The 19,304-nt window shown below is 41.7% G+C and overlaps 1 long non-coding RNA gene across 1 annotated transcript in view; it reads right to left on the bottom strand.

Moving 5' to 3' along the window:
* The window catches only part of LOC143940884 (uncharacterized), a 673,128-nt gene that overhangs the window by 250,649 nt on the left and 403,175 nt on the right, over positions 1–19,304 (bottom strand). The gene's annotated exons all lie outside the window — the stretch shown is intronic.

Raw genomic sequence — 19,304 nt, 5'->3', positions numbered from 1 at the left:
ACAGCCCCGACTCCTCCACTTCTGGGGTCCCTCTTTGGCTCTCCTGGCCCCTCCCTCCTGTTGAGTGCCCCCACAGCAAGCAGCTTGCTATGAGGACACCCGAGCCGAGTCACAGTTCCGTGTGTCCATTCAGACATGGAGCCCCGCTTCTGCCCTGCCCTCTCTCTCTCCAGTTTGGCTAACTGACTTTGATTGACAACAGCAGGAGGCAGTGGTGCAATTGCTGTGTCTCAGCCAATCAGGAGGAGAGTTCCCGGACGGCTAAGGAACTCATGCATATCACTGGAGGAAGATTGGGCTCAGGTAAGTACTAAGGGGTGCTGGGGGGCTGCGACACACAGAAGTTTTTTAACTTAATGCATAGAATGCATTAAGATAAAAAAAAACTTCTGACATTACAACCACTTTAAGGTTACTGTTGTGGATTTTTTTGGGCTTTGAAGGTTTCAGCGGGAGTTTTTTTTTGTTTTTTTTCTATCTTTGAAAAGAGAACTTGAAATTGTCTTAAAATATGAAGAACATTTATTTATTAGGCAGTTCTTGGAGTCCTGTATGAATCGAAGTATTACATTTACAATGAATAAGTAATGAACTTTAAAATCACTTAATAAGTACAGCATTAAACTTAGGGAATCATGTTCTCTTTCAGAGTGTCCTTGAATATTTCTTTTATTAATGAGCTAGAGGAGAGAAGTTGTACAGAATTTCAAGGTATCATACATAATGTCACATTTGATTTAGGACTGTAAAATACTGTCATCTTGGAATTGCATATGTGATATTATTTGACCTTTGTGTAAAATTAGAATGATTTTCTAACATAAAACATACTCTAAATGGTAAATTCATTTATAACATATACACATTGAATGACTGCTCATCAAATATTATTATAAAAAAGGCATAGTTTTTACTAATGAATAGACTACAAAAACAAAAACACAGTAAACGTGATGTATATCATTCAATGCAAGGGAAGTGATGAGCTCAGTCGTGTCTCAGTGGGCATCTTTTTTTTTTCTATTGGACAAGTCGGTGGACATCATTCATAATGATTCTTGTGGACCTGCATTGCTGGATAATGTAATTGCCAATGGATGTACAATATGGGACTATTTATTTATTTTTTGAATGAAGGACTTGAAAAATGTTTGGGTGTTTTTATTACTGCTTGCTCTTTCACATGGGGGAAGATGATATCTGGGGACCCCTTATTGTTAAAGGGGGCTTCTGGGCTCTAATAAGCCCCCTTCCTACATACTCCAAGAACCACAGTTTTTTTGCCATTGGGTAACCCTTAAAATTCATACCAGACCTGGGACTATGGACAGTGGGAGATTCCCCCACACCGCTTTTTTTACCACCACATTCCTGCTTGTTTGCATTCACCTGTCAGCTGGGAATCCCTTGACAAGCAGCTACTCTGAGCTGAAATTGTCACATTTAGCATTAGTGGAATACATGTTTTTCTGCAGCCTGTGGTAAAATAAGGTGGAAAAAATGTGCTAAATACCACAAAATAAATACATTTATTGCATGCCTTATTTTAGAAGTGAATAGGGTTAAGATAAATCTTAACCCTATTCACATTTGTGATTTTTAGTACCAATATTGTTAAAATCATGTGAAATTGCCTGGAGAGATCCAAGCTATTATATTCAAAGGCTCCAAAGCTAAAACAAGAAAATACAATAATGAGAACAGTGCCAATGATTATAATAGTAAATTATATATTTTGTGTAGTTCATATGCATTTAAAGGCATCAAAAAACTGTGAACAGTTCCATATTTTACAATTCTGTGGCCAAAAACTGACATTTGGGTCATCACGTCTCTGGCTGTAGATAAAGGATTGGCTTTTGTTGGCTCTTTTTTGTTTTATTTTATGACCACTTTCTGATTATATTATTTTTTTTATATGACAACCCAAATAAAATGAAATTTTAAATAAATGAATGCAGACCTAATATACATTTTTTTCCTAATAGTATGTGCCAGAGATAAGTGGTATTTTCTAAAAGTAAACCAAGAATGTTTCATATAATTGCTAAAATTGCTGTTTTGTCTCTGGACCTCATGGGTGGATTTCTCTTCACTTGAATCTCCAGAACAGGACGTGATAGAAAATCTCCCCAAGATGGGAGTAGACAATTGTTGGAAGAGATGTCCCCATTGGAAGATTTAACCTCACCTCTTTTGACAAATGCAACATTTTAGATTTCCAAAAAGGAAAAAAAAGGTTTGGCTATTCATGTTTATTTTGTGATATTAAACTTTTTCTATTATGCTTAGATTTTTTTCTAAAATGTTATCACGTGTTACAATAAGCTCTTTTTAATATCATATTGAACAATTGTTCACACTACAGTAATATTAAAAGAGAAGTATAGGTTCATAAAAAACAAAAAACAAATAAACCTTATATTCACCTAGGTGGATGCAGCATCGATCCCATGCTGCATCTGTCCTCCACCGCCTATGCACTGAAAACTGAGCGATCAAACACTGCTAGTTGCTCAGTTCTCCCCTCCACTTTGGGTAGAGAGCCCTCACTGTCACTAGAGTGCTGGGCTGGGGAGGAGAGGGAGCAGCTGGCTCAGTCTCCCAGCAGTTCATCTCAAAGGTTGAGCCAGCTGAGGATCCAGGCATCTGGGTGGATCCCAACTACAGGTATTTGGAAAATTCAAATCAATTTGAATATAAATGAACTAAACAAATTCCAAAAACGAAATAAACAAATTCAACAAATTTAACTAAACTAATGTATGTAAAACTAATTAAAATAAAACCAAACAAAACAATTATTTTCGTTCTGCACATGTCTAGTTATAGCATATTAAATGTCAATGTACTTATATTTTATTTTGAATGCTTATGTATTCTCTTTGCTAAAAATAAGGAAATAGAATGCCCAATCATGTGCAAGGAATAAAAAAACAGCAGTTTTGCTTGCACATAATTGGATGAAACAGAGTTTCACCTCATTCACTGAGTTCTGGTTGGGCTTTAATCACTTGCCTACAGGGCACTTTTAACCCCTTTTTGCCTAGACCAATTTTCAGCTTTCAGCGCTCTCACACTTTGAATGACAGTTACTCAGTCATGCAACACTGTACCCAAATAAAATTTGTGTCCTTTTTTCACACAAAAAGAGCTTTCTTTTTGTGGTATTTAATCAATAGTGTGTTTTTTATTTTTTGTGCTATAAATAAAAAAAGACTGAAAATTTGGTGAAAAAATTCCCTTTCTTTGTTTCTGTAATAAAATTTTACAAATTAGTAATTTTTTTTCAAATTCGCCAAAATTTATATGGCTTCATATCTTCGGTAAAAATAACCCTAATTAGTGTATATTATTTGGTCTTTGTGAAAGTTATAGAGTCCACAAGCTATGGTGCCAATCATAATTGATCACACCTGATGTACTGAAGGCCTATCTAATTTCTTGAGACACTAACAATCCAGGAAAGTACAAATACCCCCCAAATGACCCTTTTTTGGAAAGTAGACATCCAAAGGTATTTAGTAAGTCACATGGTGAGTTTTTTGAAGTTGTAATTTTTCTCAAAATTCTTTGCAAACTGAAGATTTGTGTTTTTGTTTTTTTGTTTTTTACAAAATTGTCATATTAACAGGTTATTTATCTCACACAGCATATGCATGCTTGAAACTACACCCCAAAACACATTCTGCTACTCCTCCTGAGTATGGTGATACCACATGTGTGAGACTTTTTCACAGCCTGGCCACATACAAAGCCCCAACATGCAAATAGCACTGTCAGGTGTTATAGGGACATAAGTTACACATAGAATTTCATGACAACCTATTACACTTTTGAAGGCCCTGGAGCACCAGGACAATGCAAATGCCCATTTTGGAACGCAAACACCCCAATGTATAATCTATGAGGCAGAGTACAGATGATGAAAATGGGGAAATGGTTAAGAATATGGGCTAATATTTTAGGGATGTGATACAGTCGGAAGCATTCACCAATGCAAAGACCGGGTTCGGAGGCACAATGGTAGCTGCTATCTATTCTAAATCCTCTTTTGTGGCATACTGGACATCTTTTTTGGCGTCATCAGCCTGCTTCAGATGGTGGAATGTAGTCCGGGAAGTGGCGCTCATGAAGTCGGCTAACAGCATCAATGCAAAGGTTTTCTGGGGGGGGGGGGGGGGTGTCTTTGTTGGTAGATGATGGACGAGACAGCTTCTTTGGTGAATTTTAGGGAGTGTGCAGGGCTTACCATGGATTTGGTGTGAATTATGTAGGCATTATAAATGACCAAATTAAGTAAATAGATTGCTACTTTCTTGTACCAGAAATGGGACATCCTTATTGACAAAGAGGGCTTAAGCATTGGGTTGTTGAAATCCACCCCCCATGTAGAGATTGTAATCTTGTATACAAGTTGGCTTTTCAATGGGACCTCGTCTTCTTTGAACTTCAACTGTAGTGTCATCATCGATGGTGCACATCATGTACACATTCCTGGTATCCTTTCACCTCAAGGCCAGTACTTCGTTGCATCTCAAAGCTGCTCTTTCCCCCCTTCGCAGCTTTTTATTCACTATGGCTTGTGGGAAGCCCTTCCTATTCTTTCTGGAGGTTCTGCAGGCCAGGGATTCTGCAAGGTTTAGGTGTTTGAAAAGGGGCAGGATGATGTAAAAGTTATCCATGTATATCTGGTAACCTTTCTTCAGCAGTGGGTCCCATACAAGTTTACCAGTTGTAGGCCGGGCACTCAGGGGGCTGGAGCTGGAAATCTCTTCTTTTGTATATGCGGAACACATACAGATATTCTGTGACTCTCTTGAAGAGCTTATAAAATTTGACTCTGTATAAGGTCCTTTTGCTAGGAATGTATTCTTTTATTCCTAGCCGGACTGAAAAGGGTACCAGGGACTCATCTACACATATATGCTGATCTGGGACATAGAGTTCTGCAAATCGTTGGGAAAAGAAATTAATAAGTGGGTGAATTTTATATAACTTATCGTAATTTGGATGATTGCAGGGAGGGCACTGGGTATTGTCACTGAAATGAAGGAAGCGCATAATCATCTCATATCGGGACCTGGACATTATGGACGAATAAATGGGCATGTGGTAGATGGGGTTGGTGGACCAATAGGCATGTCCTTCATTTTTTTTTGTAAGCCCCATGTTTATGGTGAGGCTCATAAACAATTTGAACTCCTCCAGAGTCAAATCTCTAGACTCAAACAGACAGCCGTATGATGATTGGGGGTTGTTGGCAATATGCTGCTGGGTATATACATTGATCTGGTCCACTTTGAATTGCAGCAAATTTTCGGGCAAAAATAAATAAAAACAATCGAGATATGTAGTGGCCCAGGCTCTTTGGAGACGTGGCACTCCAGTGCTGATAGTTGAGGGATTTGAAGTTCCTGTGCTGGCATCTGGGTGTGATACTGTGGAAATGCTGGTACTGGCCCTGGTTATTTCTTGTGATCTTTCATTGGTGGCAGTGCTGATAGTAGGCCTTTGGTTTTGGGGCTTATCGCTGGCGGCAGCTCTGGTACTGGGCCTTTGTTCTTGGGGTCTATCGCTGGTGGCAACACTGGTACTGGGCCTGGGAATTTGATCCTGGAAAATATTGCTTGGGGCTGCCTGGTGTGCAGAGTGCCTTGCCCTTTTAGAAGGGATCCATTCTTCCTCTGATTCATGTGCCGATCCACTACTATCAATCGGTTCAAATGCTGAATTGGATTCAGAATCGGAATTGGCATTTGAATCGGATGAGAACTCCCCGCTGCTCTCATCAGTCATACAGAGGGTCTAGAACGCCTCCTCACTGGTAAAAACTCTTTCGGACATTTTTCTGATGGGCTATGTGATGGGTGGCAGGTGACGATCACTGATGGATGATAGGTGACAAGTGATGGTCACTGATGGGTGACAGATGACGGGTGATAGTCAATGATGGGTGACAGGTAACGGTCACTGATTGGTGATGGGTGACGGTCACTGATGGGTGACAGGAGAAGGGGGGCAGTCACTGATGGGTGACAGGTGATGGTCACTGATGGCAGTCTCTGATGGTGACCGGTGCACTTTATGGGACAGATAGGTGACAGATGAGGGTCACGGATGGGTCACTAATGACTGGTGACCGATGAGTGAGAGGCAATGGTCACTGATGGGTGACAGGTGCACCACTGATGGCAGTCTCTGACAATGACAGGTGCACTTTATGGGCGCTGATGGGTGGCAGGTGCACTTTTATAAGCACTGATGGGCACTTACGTGGTGACTGTTGGGTGACAGCTGCAATGGAGGGGGGCGATGTGACAGGTTCCCTTTTTTGTGTGGTCTTGGTGCAGACACTGACACTACACAGATCGGTAACTGGAAACAGTGTGTGAGGAGAGATGAGCCGGTAACAGGTAGTAACCGCTCTGTTTTTACATTTAGTGATCAGCTGTGAATGAATCATGCCGATCACGTGGTAAACAGCGGTTGGCTGTTTACCCTTGTTGATTACGAACACGCCACCACCGATATGACCATACTGCGTGTTTCCGATCACGCGCATGAGCCCTCTAAAGAAGGGAGTACCATTAGTGATCAGCCATGACATAATCGCACCTGATTACGTAGTAAAAGGCCATGCCCAATGATTGCTGCCATTAATGGTAAAAACAATAATAAAGAAAAAAGTCCCTAAATATAGCCCATCGTTTTTGGATGCTTTAACTTTTGCGCAAACCAATCAATATACACTTATTGGGATTTTTTCTACCAAAAATATGTAGCAGAATACATATTGACCTAAATTGATGAAGAAATTCGATTTTTTTAAATATTTTTATTGGGAATGTTTTATAGAAAAAGTAAAAAATATAGTTTTTTTTTTCAAAATTGACGGCATTTTTTGTTTATAGCGCGGAAAAAAAAACCCCCACAGAGGTGATCAAATACAACCAAAAGAAAGCTCTATTTGTGGGGAAAAGGGGACATCAATTTTATTTGGGTACAGCGTCGCACGACCATGCAATTGTCAATTAAATCAACACAGTAGCGTATCGCAAAGAAATGGCCTGGTAAATAAGGGGCTAAAACCTTCTGGGGCTGAAGTGGTTAATGTATCCATTGATATATACAATATGCTCCAATATAGAGACTCTCAATGATTAGAGCTAGGACTGCAGTATACAGAGGGGCCTTGATGAGGCAGTGCGGTTACCATAAGTATTTGCAAATGTTGTACAACTAAAACATATTTTTTTAATGTAAAAGTGTACTGGGTAAAATTTTGTTTTGTGTGTATGGTGCAAAGTCCTTCCATGTTCACTTTACTCTAAAAGCTAGATATGAATTAGTTGGTTGCCATTTTTGTTGAACTTTATATATGGCCTTATTTTAAATTGAAATAAAACCATAGTAGTATAAAGGTATACATTCTCTAATTTTATTCACAGCATTATTTTTATTACTGGAGAACAAGTGCTCTATATATTAACGGAATACCATTTTTACATACAGTCCATGTTATTTACTTCAGCTGCAATTCTCCCTTTAGAAGTACACAATGAAATAAAGAGCTTTAAATCAGCTCTATCAAAAAAAAAAACTGGCATGGGAAAGGCAATTTTCCTGGGTGAATGCTCACGTCCCTGCCAGCCTTTGTGAGTGTCAGTTGGGTAAACTGGTTTTCCATTGCATTAATCCTCCAGCTAACAGCCCACTCTGACTGTAAAGTAAAACGGTATGGCAAACAAGTCCGCAAATGCAGGTGTATCGATAAACCGAGCCATAAAACTGTAGGATTACCTAGAGGAAATAATGGGAATGTATCCATATTTAACTGCTAGGCATAAAATCTCTTCCAGCCCTTTGAGCAACCTTCCTGCTACATGTGTGATATTGTTTTTTTACATGATCATCAGCTCTAAAATGAATGCAGCTGTCAGTCTATATTATCTGCACGTGGCGCTGGAAATCGTTGATGGGCCGGTAATTCTCACAGTTGCTGAAAATGACTGTAAATCCCTTTAATTTCAGTATTACAGCACCAGCCTGATATTAGGAAGAAAGACAGACCTGCCTGAAAAAAATGACCTTTCTCACTTCCCACAGTGAATTTCTCCTCCCACTTCTAACCTAACGCCATGGAGAGACAAGATTCAGAAGCTAACTGGGGTACAGATTGGTTCACAGCATGCTGCACTTATATTCATCAATGCGAGTGTAAAAAACATTACACTTGGAAGGTGAGACAAATTTACATGGCAGGAAGGAGCCAAATACTGACGGCTGGTTCAATTTGGAAAAAGAAATATTCCACACTAATAAATAGACATGATTATTATTTGGTGGAACAGAAAAATGCACAATTTATTTTTTTTCCTCTACACTACAAAATTTTTCTCAGCATTATAAGTCGATTTAAATCTATTTGTTGCAGCAACAATGGACATTACCACAATGCACGGCAATGAAAATTACACGCATTATGGTGCCAATCATTTTTAACAGCACTCCTTTGCAATGTGCTGCAGTGTGTGGAAACATACCCCAGTGTATTTTGGTGCATTGTGGCAAAAATTTGGTGACGTGTCCAAATTTTGGCACATCAGGAGTCCTTAATAATGGATCCTGTTCCCTTAAAGCATGTTATACAGCACAGTGCATGTGCTGTGTAATTTGGTCCCTTCTATCACATGAAATACCTGGCTGATCCTGCCTGGTTTTGCCCTCCCCTCAGTTAACTGACCATGGTTTATCATGGCTGCTGAGTCGTGGCAGCGTGGTCACTTTACATGCCTACATCATCCACAGCTCTCCTCTGTCCTTCTGTCCCCCTCTTCTCCCCCCTCCTCTCTACTCTGCCCCCTCCCTGCCTGTCAGCTCTGTATACTCCACGATCTTCCCCTCCTGCTGCTCTCATAATACAACAAGCTTGCAACAATCTCCTCTGCTAAGTTAATAAATGTCCCCAGTGCATTTATTTTTATTTTTTTAAATGCCACTGTGTGCCTGATTTCATGGCGCTGACTGGCGCTCATATGACTGGCCGCCTCTCTCCTCCTTTCCTCTGCTCCTCCTGGCTGACGTCAGCGGGGGTTTCTCAGCTGTCAGCTCGAGACAGGAGAGAGGCACCAGGACATGTAAGCGCTAACTGGCATTATGAAATCAGGTAAACAGCGGCATTTAAAAAAAAAACAAATGCACTGGGGACATTATTTAACATAGCGGAGGGGATTGTTGTAAGGTTGTTTGCATGGCTTAACAACCACATAAATAATGAATGACTGAATTCTGATCCATATGTGGCCACTCTTACTCAACAGAAATCGATCTATTGAAAAAGGAAGGAGGACATGGAGAGAGAGAAGGTCTCAGACACATCTCCTATCCATACTACCAATACCAGATCAGAAGTAGTGATTATGCATGCTCTAATAGTTTAACTGCAGGTTCCCATATCTTCTCGAGTGTATTGGTAAATCCCCATGATAAACAGTATATCTGTCCTACTATCATCTCACATGCACAGTGGCAGATATCTAGGAATGCGTTTAAGGCTGGTTGGGAGATAGCTGGTGGGTCTCCTCACCCTGCAAACCTTGTCTTTAGGTCTCCTGCACAAAGACAGATGCCACATCATCCTCAGGGGCTCACGCAATGGGACTTTGCTGCAACATCCATCTGGAGTTATCTATAAATAACTATATGTACCCGCAGAGGCACAATTAGAACCTTTAGGGTCTGTTGCAAAAGACCCTGACCTTTGGCTGGGGCCCTTCACTCTGGACCCGGGGTTCTTCCTGCTGATCCCAGGGCCCTTAACTCCAGTTGTGGGGCCCTTAATTACGGTCCAGCAGCTAGACTCTTTCACGTGTTTTGCAGTGGGCCCCCTCACTGTCGTCTTGGGGCCCCCCACCATGGCTGAACGCCAGGGCCCAATCGCAAGTGCTACCTTTGCAACCCTGGTAGACCCTGGGGGATGAGGGTGCAGCCAGAAGATTACACAGGGTACAGGGCGAGCAGGACCTGGATAGGAGGGGAGGCTGGGACAACATATAGAGGAACCAGTCCCCTCCATTTCTGTACTAGTGTGCATCTATATACTTATGGTTAAAGCCTTTGTTTATCCAAAAAAAAAATCCTGTTTCTTTAAAGCATGCTATAGAGCACAGTGCTTGTGCTGTGTAATTTGGCCCCTTGTAACACCTAAAAAACCTGACTGATTCTGCTTGGTTCTGCTCGCTCCTCTGAACACGGTATAACAGCCCTGACACCGTGGTAAGTTTACGCAGCCCCGCACTGTTCTTCTATGTCCTCTCCCCCGCCCTCCCTCTCTGCTCCTGTGTCAGTGCCCCCCCCCCCCCACCTTCTGCTGCTAAAATTACTTTTATTGTTTCATATAATCCTCTCTGTGTCCTAATGACAGATGCTTCTGTCTTTGTTTTTTATAAAAAAAATGTGTTCTTTCACAGCATCTCCCAATATGTGAACAGCCAATTCTCTCTCTTCCTCCTCTTGTCCTGACTGACGTCAGTGGGGGAATCTCGGCCCACCCTCTGCATCTATCAGACAGGGAGAGGAAAGAGCCGGCCGGTCACGTTGATCGCTAGGAGACGCTGGGAAATATGGTAAAGAAGATATTTTATTTATAAAACAGAGAGACACCTGTCATTAGGACACAGAGGATTATATGGAGTAGTCAAAGCAGGTTAACAAACACTTTCATGTTATAGGCTGCTTGCAGTAGATCCTCTGCTTCCATTACTTTGATTTGATTACTGATGAATTACGCAGGAAGAGAATCCCCCCTGTTCACAGAGGCCCTATTCTGGGTCGAGGCACTGCCAACTTTATTATCAGTCCCACTCTTCCGCTAAGGTTCTGGTTCTCCTATTATATCATAAAGCGACACATATGTGAGAGTCTGAGAGGGCTGCACACCCAAATTAAAGCTCCACGGGGCTTTTTAGCAGCACATAGAAGTCATGTATTTTGTAAACAAATTTGCTATTTGCTGGTTTTCCTATTTACCTACAGGTTTAGCGCAATGTCCTTTTTGGGGAGGGCCGTTTATCACAATTCTCACCAAAAAAAGGGCTACACAATGTTTATATTATATATAAACATTATAAACAATGGAAAACATATGTGATGGTAGCTTCCCAAGCCATGGGGAATGTCTTAAATGTCACAATGACGTTTTACGCTATAAATGGTCACAGACAAAATGAAAAATGATTACAGGGAGTCCAATAATATTATGGTGATAGACTGTTGAGCTGACATATCAGAGCTAATTCTAAGTTGCCAACCTAGTTGCAGACTCCTTGCGGCTCACAAAAATACAGTCCATGTAAGCTAGCGCTGCCTGAAAATGAATGTTGCAGCACATTACAGAACTGTAAAAATAGGTTATTTCCCTAGCTAGGTTAAACTAACATTTACTTCGATCCTGTACATACACAAATGTGCCACAGGGCTTTGGATCCCAGCAGAGGCATGCAGTACATCTACATATATATGGGGTTCCCGGAAATTCCCATGCACATGTGCCGTAGGGTTCTACTAGGACCTAAAGGATTGGCAGAGCCCTTCGCCACATCTACAGTATGAGTGTGCCAGAATAATAAAAATAGTTGTGTGAGAGAGGGGCAGGTCCTAAACTGTCAATGCCGTCAAACCGGCATTCAAGCAGCATTTGCAACCCATAGCTGCAGCTCTGATCTGTGTATTCTGATGGGGGGGAATACCCCGCTGACAGAATACAATAGAACAGCAGGAGAGATCCCTGCATCCAGATCGCTTGTGCTGATGTAGGGATTGGTAATTTTTTTAATTTCCATTATAGCTTTATTGAACATTTTCGAAAATACAAGAAAAAAACAAAACAAAGCTTCATACCCTAAAGGAGTAGTCCTTAAACACATTGGAAAAAAAACATGCCCCTTACAGACAACAGCCCAGAGCGTCAGTTTTTTTTCTCCGTGTTCATCCCCCGATTGAAAAAAAAATAAAAAACTTAACGTGTATACACAGCATAACTTATTTGAGCAGAGAAAAGTCATGTCTCCTCCCCTGCTAGACCAGTGTGGCAGAACTGTGTAAATCTCAGAATTGGAAGGACAGAAATACTAAATTTTGCCAGGTAAAACAGTTCTTGTATTTGTCTGTGTATTTAGATGTTTGTCTGGAGCTCAGCTTTAAAGTGTTATTAGACCCAGCACCCTGAATTCATTTTATCTGGTCTCCCATAGTACGCAGAACATGGAAATGCAATAATTTTAGTAAATATAAACTTTTAAATATCTTTTTCTCATCAGCAGTATATTGCAGTCTTGTGAAATGGCTAAAGCTTGTAGGAGGAGATTTCATTCTACTCTGACTGTCCTATGAGGCTGCAGGACACCTGACCCTTTGTCTGAACAGTGTTGATTGGCCCTGTGCGGATCACATCCACCCTCCTAAGAAAAGAAAAAAGTCTAACAATACACCAAACTGAACATGTGCACAGTGACTCAGAAGGCTCTGTTTCAATAGGAGATGGTTTGGGGACAGTGGAAGAAGGGGAGGATCAGAAACGACAAGATCAAACAGCCTTTTTACACAATGCAGAGGATTAAGCCCTTAAGTTCCACAGTGAGTACAACAAGCATGTTTTACTGCATATACACACTGATTTTACTGTTGTGGGTTTAGTAACACTTTAAGTCATTTAAGACCATCTGTGCCATTATGTCTATGTGTGGAGAGCAAGCAACTCCCAGTCACTAACAACTATTTCATCTATACTGATATGTGATCACCTGGACTCATCAACCCTTGGACTTATGCTATAATTGCCAAACAGCCAGATGTGGCTAAACACATGCATAACAAGATCTCAGTCCATCCACACTAGCAAGCCACACTGAATGCATAGCCACTAGAGTACACTGGGGGACACCATGCCAATGCGCTGATTCTGGGGCATTGGACTGTGTACTTTTTTCACAGAGCTTTATTTAAATATCATGAATGACATTTCAATAAAGTTTAAATCACTGCAGTGGAAATGCAATACAGTGGTTTACATAAATACCCCCTGCACTGAAAAAAAAGGTACTCCAGGCTATTGCATTTTGCCTTGTCTTTGAGTTGGGGCTGTCTGGAAAGCTGACAGCTTAGGGCATCAGGTGGGAATGGCCATAACATTTGGGGTTGGTTGCTTCCGAGCCCAGCTGTATCTTGTGGCTCAGTGGGTACAGGTACAGTCTGCTGTCTTAATTAATCCTGAGGTGGTTGAGGCAAGTTATGGATATCGATTAGCATATGATTCGAAAAATAGTCTGTAATAGTTTCTGCAATAAAAATTCAAAACAAAAACCTCAGTCTTACAGCAATTGGAAGTTCCAAGTGTCTATGTTGGTAATATTATAGTCTGTGCCTAGGACTTTGTACATTACCTCTAATTTAAAAGATCACAGAGAAACAAAAGAGAATTCTTATCTAAATTGGGTATTGTGTCTCACAGTGAAAGCTGATAAACACATTGAGCTGTTTGGGATCTTCATATGAAGGTAATTAAACAGATAAGATATCGATTGTGGCTTTGTCTGCACAGTAAAGTGAAGAACTTCCAGCAATATATTGAGCATAGCAGGCCAGGAGCCAGAGCTAAGGATGCTCAGTATAAAGGAAAATAACATCATATTTTACTATTTGTAATTCAAGCTTCAAATGTACTTTAAAGGATATAAAAATAAATTGTATGCTGATAACTGTATGTGGTAAAAATTTGCAATGGCAGTACTTAGTGAACTCCTCTTTAATTCATGTGGTTTTATGTTTCTCTACACATTTATATGCAGGCCAAGCTCTTCAGCAAAACGGACTGTGACATGGTTTGAAAAAAAAACATTTCCAGCAGTGCTTACCGCAGCTACCTATTATTCAGTGGTATAAATCCTCTTAAAATAAGTAGGTGCAATGGCTTTGCACCTCTGCCCATGTTATAGGTTGTTGCAAGCGCTGTCACTTTTGTTTAAAAAACATTTAACCGCTTTAATACAGGACATTTATACACCCTTCCTCCCTAGACCAATTTTTAGCTTTCAGCGCTTTCACACTTTGAATGCCAATTACTCAGTCATGCAACATTGTACCCAAATAAAAATTTAACAATTTTTTTTCATACAAATAGATCTTTATTTTGGTGGTATTTAATCACCTCTGGGTTTTTTATTTTTTGCGACATAAGTGAAAAAATAGTAAAAATAAAAAAAAAAAAACACTTTTTTTTTAGTTTCTATGATAAAATTTTGCAAATAAGTAATTTTTGTTCATACATTTGGCCCAACATTTATACTGCTACATCTCTCTGGTAACTGGACTCTGTTAAAGTTCTAGAGTCTACAAGCTATGGCGCAAATCATTGAAAATTGATCACACCTGGCTCTGAAATGTCAGGAAAGCACAAATACCCCCCAAATTACCCCTTTTTGAAATGTAGACAGTCAAAGGTATTTAGTAAGAGGCATGGTGAGCTTTTTGAAGTTGTAAATTTTTCCCACGAATCTTGGGAAAATTAAGAATTTTTTTTTTCACAAAATTTTCATAAAACAAGTTATTTCTCACACACAGCATATGCATACTTCCAATTACACCCCAAAATATATTCTGCTACTTCTCCCAAGTATGGTAATACCACATGTGTGTGACTTTTACACAGCCTGGTCACACAGAGAGGCCCAACATGCAGGGAGCACCATCAGGGGTTCTAGGAGCATAAATTGCACCTCTAATTTCATAACGAAATATTACATTTGTGAAGGCCCTGGAGCACCAGAACAGTGGAATTACCCACAAAATGACCCCATTTTGGAAAGAAAACACCCCAATGTCTATTCTATGAGGCATAATGAGTCTTTTGAATGGTTAATTTTTTTCCACAAGTCTTTGGAAAACATGGAAAGAAAATTAAAACATATTTTTTTTCACACAAAGTGGTCAGCTTATAAGATATTTCTAACTCAAAGCATGTTTATAGCAAAATGACACCGCAAAACACATTCTGCTACTCCTCCTGAGTATGGCCATACCACATGTGTGGGACTTTTACACAGCCTGGCCATAGAGAGGCCCAAAATGGAAGTAGTACCTTCAGGCATTCTAGGAGCAAAAATTACACAAATTTCCTAACGACCTATTACATTTTTGAAGGCCCTGAAGCACCAGGACAATGGAATTACCCACAAAATGACCTCATTTTGGAAAACAAACACCACTTATATTCTATGAGGTATTATACGTTTTTTGAACGGTTATTTTTTTTACACAAGTCTTCAGAAAATGTGGAAAGAAAATGAAAATATATATATATATTTTTTTTTACACAAAGTTGTCAATTTATAAGATATTTCTAACACCTAGCACGTAAATAGCAAAAATTACCCCCAAAAACACATTTTGCTACTTCTCCTGAGTATGGCGATACCACATGTGTGAGACTTTCACAAAGCCTGGCCACATAGAGAGGCCCAACATTGAAGTAGTACCCCATTTTGGAAAGCAAACACCCCAAATATTCTTTGAGGCATGGGCTGCAGATAGGTACTCAGGTACTCTGATGGCCTGGTGTCAGGTACTTGGGTACTCTGACTGGTGACAGGTACTCAGATGGGCTGGGACAGATTCTCAGATGGGCTGTGACAGGTACTCAGATGGACTGGACAGGTACTCAGATGGACAGTGACAGGTACTCAGATGGACAGTGACAGGTACTCAGATGGACAGTGACAGGTACTCAGATGGCCTTGACAGGTACTCAGATGGCCTTGACAGGTACTCAGGTACTCGAGTACTCAGATGGGCTGTGACAGGTACTCAGGTACTCGAAAACTCAGATGGGCTTTGACAGGTACTCAGGTACTCGGGTACTCAGATGGGCTGTGACAGGTACTCAGGTACTTGGGTACTCAGATGGGCTGTGACAGGTACTCGAGTCCTCGGGTATTCAGATGGGCTGTGACAGGTACTTACGTACTTGGATACTCAGATAGGCTGTGACAGGTACTCAGGTACTTGGATACTCAGATAGGCTGTGACAGGTACTCAGTTACTCAGATGGGCTGTGAAAGGTACTCAGGTACTTGGATACTCAGATAGGCTGTGACAGGTACTCAGATACTTGGTTACTCAGATGGGCTGTGACAGGTACTTTGATGGCTGGTGACAGGTACTTTGATGGCTGGTGACAGCTCCTCTTTATTAGGAGTGGGGGCAATCAGTGTGTGTAGGTGTGTACTGTAAGCGGTAACAAGGTGTTACCGTAATCTCCTTCTCACACACGATCGGCATTGGCTCTTTTTTGCGATTGGGGTTGGGCTGTATCAGGGTGACAAGCCTCGTCCCCGATCACTGTTCTGCTCACGTAGACAGTACATGGTTTTTGGACACAGCTGGTCACATGGTAAAAAGCCATTTTTTATTGGCTCTTCACACGGATCTAGGATGGGTTGTGTCCGAGGGACACACCTCATCCCCAATCGCTGCTCTGCAGGCCCCTGGGGGCCTGCAAGAGTGGCGAGAAACCGATGACGTCATATGACGCCCGCCCAAGATGGGAGATCCCATCTGCGGACTTCATATAACTATAGCCCAGTATTGAAGTGGTTAAAAAAAATACATGGTCACTTGTCCAGAGAAAATGCATGCATATTTATTCTGTGCATATGAGGAAAAAGAACAATGGTATTAGGGTATTTCATGTGCTAGTTGAATGTAGTGCATTGATTTAAAATTGAAAACACAGCATTTGGCCACTAGATGGGGCTCAGTATTTACTTAGTGGCATCTAAGTTGCCAAAATCAGTACTTTGTGTTTTAAATCAATTGAAGACATTCAACCAGCACAGGAAATCGTCTAAAACTATTTTTTGCTCAGTTTGCACAGACAAATGTACATGCACTTTCACTCGGCAAATTGCAAGGCAAATTTTTCCTAACCTCTGCCTTTCAAGCACTGTATTAACACACATTGCATCCGGCAGTGCGGGCGCTGCAACATACTTGTGGCAACGTTTCCAGAGGTGTGACTAAAAAGTGAATTTGAAAGCAAAAGTCAGCCAATCAGAGAAGATACCTGGCTTGGCCAGATATGTAAATATGTGTCATTGGAAATGGCTATCTGTATGTATGTGCGTGTATGTTGGTGTGTGCTATCTCATGGGGGCACTGCTGTGCTATGAATAAAGAGAGTGTAATGAGTCATATGATGTGCTGCTCTATGTATGGTACATACTCCTGATCCCTCTGTTTTGTGCATTACCTTTACTCCTGACCCCTGCAATCTGTACATTACACAGTCCAGACCTTGGCACTCAGCATATTACACACGCCTGATCCTATTACTTTTCCCATTACACACTCTTGTTCCCATTACTCTGTACATTACACACTCCAGTCCTGACCACATTACTCTGCACATTAAACACTCCTTAACTCATTACTCTGTACATTACACACTCCTGCTCTCATTATTCTGCACATTACACACTCCTGACCTCTATACTCTGCACATTACACACTCCTGCCCGCTATACTCTGTACATTACACACTCCTTTCCCATTACTCTGCACATTACACACTCCTGACTAGGGATGAGCTTCGTGTTCGAGTCGAACGTACGTTCGACTCGAACATTGGCTGTTCGTGCGTTCGGCGAATTCCGAACGTTTTGGCCGTTCGCGTCAAAATTCGAGTGACGCGCACGCGGACCATAATGCACTGCGTTGGCGCAGTGCATTGCTGCCTGATGATTGGCCAAGCATGCACTGTGACCCCGCATGCTTGGCCAATCGCAGCGCCGGCAGCGAGGAGAGCCATGATTGGCCACAGGCATCCTGCCTGTGGCCAATCATAGCTCAGGCTGTGTAGTGCACGCCCCACACTATATAAGGCCGCCTTTGAGGCGGCCTCGTGTAGTGTGTTACTTAGCATCTGAAGCAGTGGGTGTTCTGTGTACCTTCAACACAGTACACACCAATCGTTTTTGACTGATTTCCTATCTTGCTGCTGTGTAGTGGTTGTTGTCTGTGCCCTGACTGCAGTATACACCACTATATTCACCTCACCTATATAGCTAGTGATCTAGCTTTAACCACTTAACAACTGCCCATTGCCGATTAACGGCTTCAGGGGGGTTGTTTAACTCAGAGAGGCCGTTAATTAACGGCCTCCCAGAATTCTGCTCTCGCGTGCCCCGAGGTGTGCGCACTCGAGAGCATCCGTGACCGCCGGGTCGCATCACGGATCACGGTAAACGGCCGCTCATAGCGGCCGTTTACCACGTGATTGCTCCGTCAAATGACGGAGTGATCACTTGGAAACAAACCGGCGTCATGTTATGATGCCTGTTCCTCCCTCCCCTCTCTGTACCGATCGGTACAGCGGAGGGGAAAGAGATCGGTGTCAGCAGCGATGTGGGCTGCATCTGCAGTGCCCACATCGCTGCTCACCGAATTTAACCCCTCAATTCCCTGCCAATACTCTGCAATACCAGTGCATACTCTGCAGTACCCTGCCATTACTCTGCAGTACCCCCCATTACTCTGCAGTAACCCCCATTACTCTGCAGTACCCCCCAATACTCTGCAGTACCCGCCATTACTCTGCAGTACCCGCCATTACTCTGCAGTACCCCCAATACTCTGCAGTACCCCCAATACTCTGCAGTACCCTGCCATTACTCTGCAGTGCAGTACCCTGCCATTACTCTGCAGTACCCCCCATTACTCTGCAGTAACCCCCATTACTCTGCAGTACCCTGCCATTACTCTGTAGTACCCTGCCAATACCCCGCCAATACTCTGTAATACCCTGCCATAAATTGCCATACCCAGCCATACTCAGAGATACCCAGCCATACTCGGTGATACCCTGAAATACCCAGCCATAGACGCCCCCCACCCCTCACCGCCCTCCGGTGCTTCTACCAACTCGCCAGTACGATCAAAGCCAGAATCTTTTTTTTTATTTTTTATTTCAGGCTTCCCAGCCTAGAGGTGAGATGTGGGGTCATATTGACCCCCCAGATTTCACTGTAAAGAGGACCTGTCACCCCATATTCCTATTACAAGGGATGTTTACATTTCTTGTAATAGGAATAAAAGTGATCAAAAATATATTTTTGGGGGAAAAAATGTCAAACTAAAATAAATAAAGTAAAATGAACAATAAAAAAATAAAATAAAAATTAAAGCGCCCATGTCCACATGTGCTCGCATGTGCCACACATGTGAGGTATCGCCGAGAATGTTAGAGCGAG

The sequence above is a fragment of the Lithobates pipiens genome, unplaced genomic scaffold (genome assembly GCF_037356315.1).
Source record: "Lithobates pipiens isolate NorthernLeopardFrog02 unplaced genomic scaffold, aLitPip1_a1.2 Scaffold_3, whole genome shotgun sequence".
Lineage (NCBI taxonomy): Eukaryota > Metazoa > Chordata > Amphibia > Anura > Ranidae > Lithobates > Lithobates pipiens.
This window is presented reverse-complemented; position numbering and strand designations above follow the sequence as displayed.